General features: G+C 33.2%; 3 long non-coding RNA genes across 4 annotated transcripts; all 3 read right to left on the bottom strand.

Annotated features, from left to right (window-relative positions):
- Positions 1–22: 22 nt before the first annotated feature.
- LOC109095053 lies at positions 23–611 on the bottom strand. Its single transcript, XR_006158296.1, has 3 exons — positions 494–611; positions 226–397; positions 23–120 (listed from the first exon to the last, which is right to left on the bottom strand). It is a non-coding gene; the product is annotated as an uncharacterized LOC109095053 (long non-coding RNA).
- Positions 612–928: 317 nt separating this feature from the next.
- Positions 929–2854, bottom strand: LOC122142037. The gene is made up of 4 exons (XR_006158295.1): positions 2733–2854; positions 2469–2643; positions 2266–2363; positions 929–1089 (listed from the first exon to the last, which is right to left on the bottom strand). It is a non-coding gene; the product is annotated as an uncharacterized LOC122142037 (long non-coding RNA).
- A 620-nt stretch (positions 2855–3474) lies between these two features.
- LOC122142036 lies at positions 3475–4409 on the bottom strand. Of its 2 annotated transcripts, XR_006158294.1 has the most exons (4): positions 4383–4409; positions 4075–4246; positions 3858–3961; positions 3475–3634 (listed from the first exon to the last, which is right to left on the bottom strand). It is a non-coding gene; the product is annotated as an uncharacterized LOC122142036 (long non-coding RNA). The 2 variants fall into 2 exon arrangements; XR_006158293.1 differs by lacking the exon at positions 4383–4409 and having other exon boundaries at positions 4075–4362.
- Between the last annotated feature and the right edge of the window lie 2024 nt (positions 4410–6433).

Genomic DNA, 6433 nt, shown 5'->3' on the forward strand with positions numbered 1-6433 from the left:
TTAGTGTGCAAATGTCACTCACTTGAACACCATTCATCTGGGCAGGTGAAGCGCACCTTATAATCAGCACAAAATCCTGGTTTTACATATTTGCAAAAAAACCCAGATGCTGAAATAGATCTTCAGAAAATACAAAATAATTTAAGAACATCATTAAAAAAAAAAAAAAAAAGTACACAAAGTTTGTTTCTTGACATACTCAGTGTTACAACTTAATAGACTGACATTTGAATGTAATTTCCAGTTTGATACGCTGGCATTCCAGAGACGGTCTGAGCCTGTATTCCGATTGGATTGGGACATATTTCTCCAGGGTAATTTTGTTGAAGGGTCGTCAAGAGTTCGAAATCGCCTCCTCTTGTAGGGTCGTCAAAATCAAACCACCTTGTTACACACTCTGATGGAATACCATACAGAGAAAATCGTTATGTCAAAACAACAACAACAACAACAACAAAAATCATATAACTGTGGATCAAATGAATATACATACTTGGTTGGCAAAAACTCCTTGGACATGTGAAACGGACCTTGTAGTCCTTACACCACCAACTCCACCAACACCATCTTTGTAGTGGTTGATTTACACAAGCAAAGCCCTGTGTTGGATCATATCTGCAGAAAAAGAGTACATCTTCTAACATTATTTCTGTGAATGTAAATGTGTAAACAGGCAATGGGCATGCATTCTCTTCAGCTCCTAAACTCCATATTTCAGTATTTTCACTCAAGTACAGAAATGGTTGGAGATGCAAGGGCTAAACTGAAAGCGATCTGCAACAGATATTCTATGCATAGAAGTAATGCAAACATGTTTGGTGGAATAGGCACATTGTCTTTAGATTAACAATGTATCCATATCATTATTTATTTTATTTGAAGGAAGTTTAAAATGGATCATATGAAATTGTTTGCCGTACATTGGAAAATTTCCATTCGGCTGTACAAGGATCCCACTGGTGGTTACGACCTCAATAGCGATGGGCTGAGCACAGACCTGTAGTGGGTATTTCAACAGGATTGATGACAGAGTCTCCCAGTCTCCTTCTTTATCTGGATCATCTTGGTCAAACCAGGGTGTCCTACATGCTAACAGAGCAAAACCAACTTGATAAATACCATCATCTTATCCAAAACCAACAAAAGATCTAGTAAAAGATCTAGATACTAGTCTTACATCTGAATTATTTTAGAGCTTTGATATTATTTTGCATGACATTTTTGCAAATCACACCTACAGTTCTTACAAGTTTTTATAATGGAAGGTAAACAAGCATTTTAGAGAATTTAATGATATTGTAAACTGCTGATCAGTTATTTGGTAACCGTAGTGAAAAATAAAAATACTTAAATATATTTGAAATTTCATGCCAAGTATACCACAAATACATTTGCTCGTGAACTTATAAAAATACCCTGCAATTGTAATTTCAGTATAATAAACTGGTGTGCTTCAAGTCTGCTAAATTGGAACAGCTAATTTTGTACTTAATGCACTTTAATTGTGCACAAGTGGTGCTGAAGTCCAACTAAAGATTTACTGAAGTATATTTGTGACCCTGGACCACAAAACCATATGGGTCAATATTTTGAAATTGAGATTTATACATCATCTGAAAGCTGAATAAATAAGATAAATAAAAAATATTTGGCTAAAATACAAGTATTTGAAAATCTAGACTCTAACGGTGCAAAACAAATCTAAGTTTTGAGAAAATCGCTTTTAAAGTTGTCTAAATGAAGTCCTTAGCAATGCATATTACTAATCAAAAATTACATTTTGATATATTTATGGTAGGAAATTTACAAAATATATTCATGGAACATGATCTTTACTTAATATCCTAATCTAATGATTTTTGGCATAAAAAAAAGATAATTTTGACCCATACAATGTATTTTTGAATATTGCTACAAATGTATACCTGTGCAACTTATGATTGCTTTTGTGGTCCAGGGTCACAATTTTGATTGTGCAAAAGTGGAACTATTGCAAGTATACTTTAGGCAGACTTTAAATATCTTGCATTTAAAGACTGATAATTTTCAAAGATCATGCAACACTTCAATAGTGATATTAAAACCCATTTTAGGTCTAATATTAAGAAATGTGCATAAAAAGTACTACAAATAAAGTTTAATAAAAATTTTTTATCAGTAAGTCTCAAACAATATGTCAGTAAATATGTTAATAAATTTGAACTATACTTAGTTTGAAATAAATGTATTTTAATAATATTACTTTTTTTTACAAATGTCACTCACTTGAACACCATTCATCTGGGCAGGTGAAGCGCACCTTATAATCAGCACAAAATCCTGGTTTTACATTTGTGCAAGAAAACCCATATGCTGAAATATACCTTCAGAAAAGATGAAATAATTTAAGAACATCATTTAAAAAACCTGTTAAGACCATTTTTTTGTTTCTTCACATACTCAGTACTGTTGCAACTCGATAGACTCACAGTTGAATGTTATTTCCAGTTTGATACACAGGATCCCCAGAGACGGTCTGAGCCTCTATTGCGATTGGATTTCGACATATTTCTCCAGGGTACTTATTGAGAATGGTAGACAAAAATTCAAAATTGCCTCGATTTGTATCAGGGTCGTCAGAATCATACCACCTTGTTACACACTCTGAGGAATAAAATGTAGAGAAAACTGTTATGACAAAAAAAAAAAATTCATATAACAAACTATTAATTAGATGAAATAAATATACATACTTGGTTGGCAAAAACTTCTTGGACATGTGAAACGAACTTTGTAGTCCTGACACCACCACTTCCACCACCACAATCCAATCCATGGTGGATTTACACAAGTAAAGCCCTGTGTTGGATCATATCTGCAAAAAAGGAATACATCTAACATTATTTACAAAAAAAGCATCTTATAATATGATAGGAATTTTAGTGTTTTGTATGTAGAATTGTCTGATTTTTGTATGTAGGATTGTGTTGTTAATATGTTGAGTTTATTGCATGACTGCTCTTAAAGCTCCGGTTTAATATTCTGCTCTATGAAACATATTTTTAAGATACTGAACAGATGGGCTAAGATGCTCTTTCAATTCAGGGAAAATGAATGGGCAATTGTAAAAGCAAAAGTGAGTGTTTAAAATAAAGCACAGACATAAAGGCAAGTATTATAACTGCTGTCTACTTTAAATGTTAAATTTATATTTCTGTGAATGTAAATGTGTAAACAGGCAATGGGCATGCATTCTCTTCAGCTCCTAAACTCCATATTTCAGTATTTTCACTCAAGTACAGAAATGGTTGGAGATGCAAGGGCTAAACTGAAAGCGATCTGCAACAGATATTCTATGCATTGAAGTAATGCAAACATGTTTGGTGGAATAGGCACATTGTCTTTAGATTAACAATGTATCTATACCATTTTTCATTTCATTTGAAAATAAAAATAAAATGGAACATATGAAATTGTTTGTCTTACATTGGAAAACGTGCATCCGGCAGTACAGGGATCCCACTAGTGGTTGCGACCTCAATAGCAATGGGCTGAGCACATACCTGTAGTGGGTATGTCAACATGATTGATGACAGAGTCTCAGAGTCTCCTATTTTACTTGGATTACCTTGGTCAAACCAGGGTGTCCTACATGCTAACAGAGGAAAATCAACTTAGTAAATATCATCATTTTATCCAAAACCAACAAGAGATCATCACACTGATTTCTGTTTTAGAAAGGAAAAATGACATCTGAATTATTTTTGAGCTTTGATATTATTTTACATGATATTTTTGCAAATCATACCTACAGTTCTTACAACTTTTTATAATGGAAGGTGAACAGGTATTTTAGACAATTTAATATTGACACTTACTTGAACATCATTCCTCTGGGCAGGTGAAGCGCACCTTATAATCATCACATACTCCTCTTTGGTTTGAATTTATGCACTCAAACCCAGTTGTTGAATTATATCTCCTGAAAAAAAAAGAAAAGAATAACCTTTACATATGAATGGCTGTGCAATATAATCTTTGTTATATGGCTCAAAATAATAATGATTTTGTAACTATTGATTTTGATAAACTCACACAATGTAAAAGAAGGTTTTATTTGATGGTATGCCGGAGACTGGCTCTACATCTATATCGATTGGATTTGGACATATTTGTCCTGGATATATATTGAGAAGGTCAGCCAAGAGCTCACTGTCTCCCTTTTCATCACTGGGGTCATCATGGTCAAACCACTGAGTTATACAACCTAAAAATACACACACAGAAAAGGACAGGTTTTAAGGGTGACGACACGAGGGCCTTTTAGCGTGTCATATGACTTTTAAATCTTTTGAAGATTTAAATTAATTATTTTTTATTTTAAAGAAGAAAATCAGACCTACTCTGAGTGGAAGGTGAGATAATTGTATCTACAAGTTATGACAGACAAGGGGTGTTAGCATATTTTTTTTCTCAAATACAAATGTCAGTATTAAATGGTTTTAACAGCTTCCTTTTTAATCAAACTTACTTGTAACAATAACCACCCAGGTTACAAATACCTTGTCAAGAAAAATGACATATTAGTAAACATTTCAATTAGCATGTAATATAATATAATATATAAAATGTAATAAATGTAATGTAATTATATAATATATAAAATGCAATAATATAATATTTGACCAGCATGCAAAAGAAATGGCATACCTTGATGCTCATTCTTGTGACTATTTAATAGAGTCAAATAGGAGATATATAAAGTTTTTTCTTTTCTAAATATAAAAAAAAATAAATAAAAAAAATATATATATATATATATAGAAATCATTAGTGACTTTAATCTACTGCTAAAAGTTTACTGAAAAAAAAAACTATATTAACTGTCTTTTTTTTTTAAAAAAAATTTTTTTTTTTTTAATATTGAATACACTCAGAAAGTTATGTCATTGTAGTAGATATAGAATAAAAAATAAACTTACCCAGTCTTACTCAATGATTGCGCTAGTGAGAATATCTACACCCCTAAATTTGACCGTCAATTCAGGGGCACAGTTAGTGTCTACACAACATCATCATCTTTCTCTCCTGAAATTCTTTCTCTTTTTAAGCAGGTGGGCTCCTCCCGGACTGTCCTCCAACAGCATCTCTGTTGTCAGCTTTGACCTCATTTCTGACCTCCCTTCATTCACCTCCTGCACTCCACCCATCTTTGCCTCACATATCCATGTACTTACAAGAATGGTCTTTTGAGAAATTATGTCCAAGACTTTATATTTTGTTCCTTACTTTAGTTATTTCCTGAAAAAGAAACAGGGAAGGTGAGATTGTCAAATATGACATTTGATCATATGTTCCACACATTATAAAGAGAAAAAAAAACAGTGTTAGTAACATTTTACAATATACATTACACAAAAAAAAACAGGTCACAAGGGGGGCTATAAATGATTAATTTAACCCCCATGGAGTCAGTGATCATGAAGGAAAGTAGATATGGGTCGATTTTATTTCACTTTTGCAGGTGTTATTTTTCTACTGTAGTTTACAATGACTTTAGACAGCATAAGGCATTAAACAGAATCAGTGTGTTCATTATATTCCATATTTTATAATTCATTCTTACTAAACAGCATGTGGGCAACCTTAAAGGGTTACTCCACCCCAAATAAACAGAATCATTGTGTTTATTATATTTAATATTTTTTTTTTTATTTTTAATACAACTGATTTTGGATGAAAACTGGGAGGCTTGTGACTGTCCCATTGACTGCCAGGTAAATTACACTGTCAAGGTCCAGAAAAGTATTAAAGACATCGTCAGCATAGTCCATCTGCCATCATTAACATTATGTAACATTATGAAGTGACAAGAAAATTTGTTGTACGGGAAGAAAACAAAAATAATTACTTTATTCAACAATTTGCCTCCTCTGTGTTTCTCCGCATCACCGTAGCGCCATTTTGGGGGAATATTCGCTGAACGCAAAGTGGGTACTCTATTCTGTGTCAGCCGCGACACAAGGATACATTTTTCTATGTGTTTTTACGATTTGATTTGAACGGAAACAGTATAAGTACTAAAGTACTTAGAAGAGCGGCATTGTTAATACTAAATGTATGTTATTTATTTTAAAAGTGTTCAGTGGATTGGAGTGATTTTTAAGTGGTACCTTTGAGCTCTTCAGTCAGTCCAAACAATGTTCCAGGGCTTGATGTTCTACTTGAACAAATCGGTTCAGTGCATAACTCAATGACTTGCTTATAATAGTCACTTGTCAACAACATCTATACTGGTGTAACTACACACATGGCCAAAGAGATCCGTGACTCGTCTGGCCCATGTGGGCAAGCAGGTTCACTAGAGTTTCAAGTCACAGCACTAATAAAAGGCGGTTCACTATCCAGTATTTTCACGTTAGACCTTCTATTGTGTGTCCTCTGATTGTTCTTT

The sequence above is a fragment of the Cyprinus carpio genome, chromosome B23, assembly GCF_018340385.1.
Source record: "Cyprinus carpio isolate SPL01 chromosome B23, ASM1834038v1, whole genome shotgun sequence".
Lineage (NCBI taxonomy): Eukaryota > Metazoa > Chordata > Actinopteri > Cypriniformes > Cyprinidae > Cyprinus > Cyprinus carpio.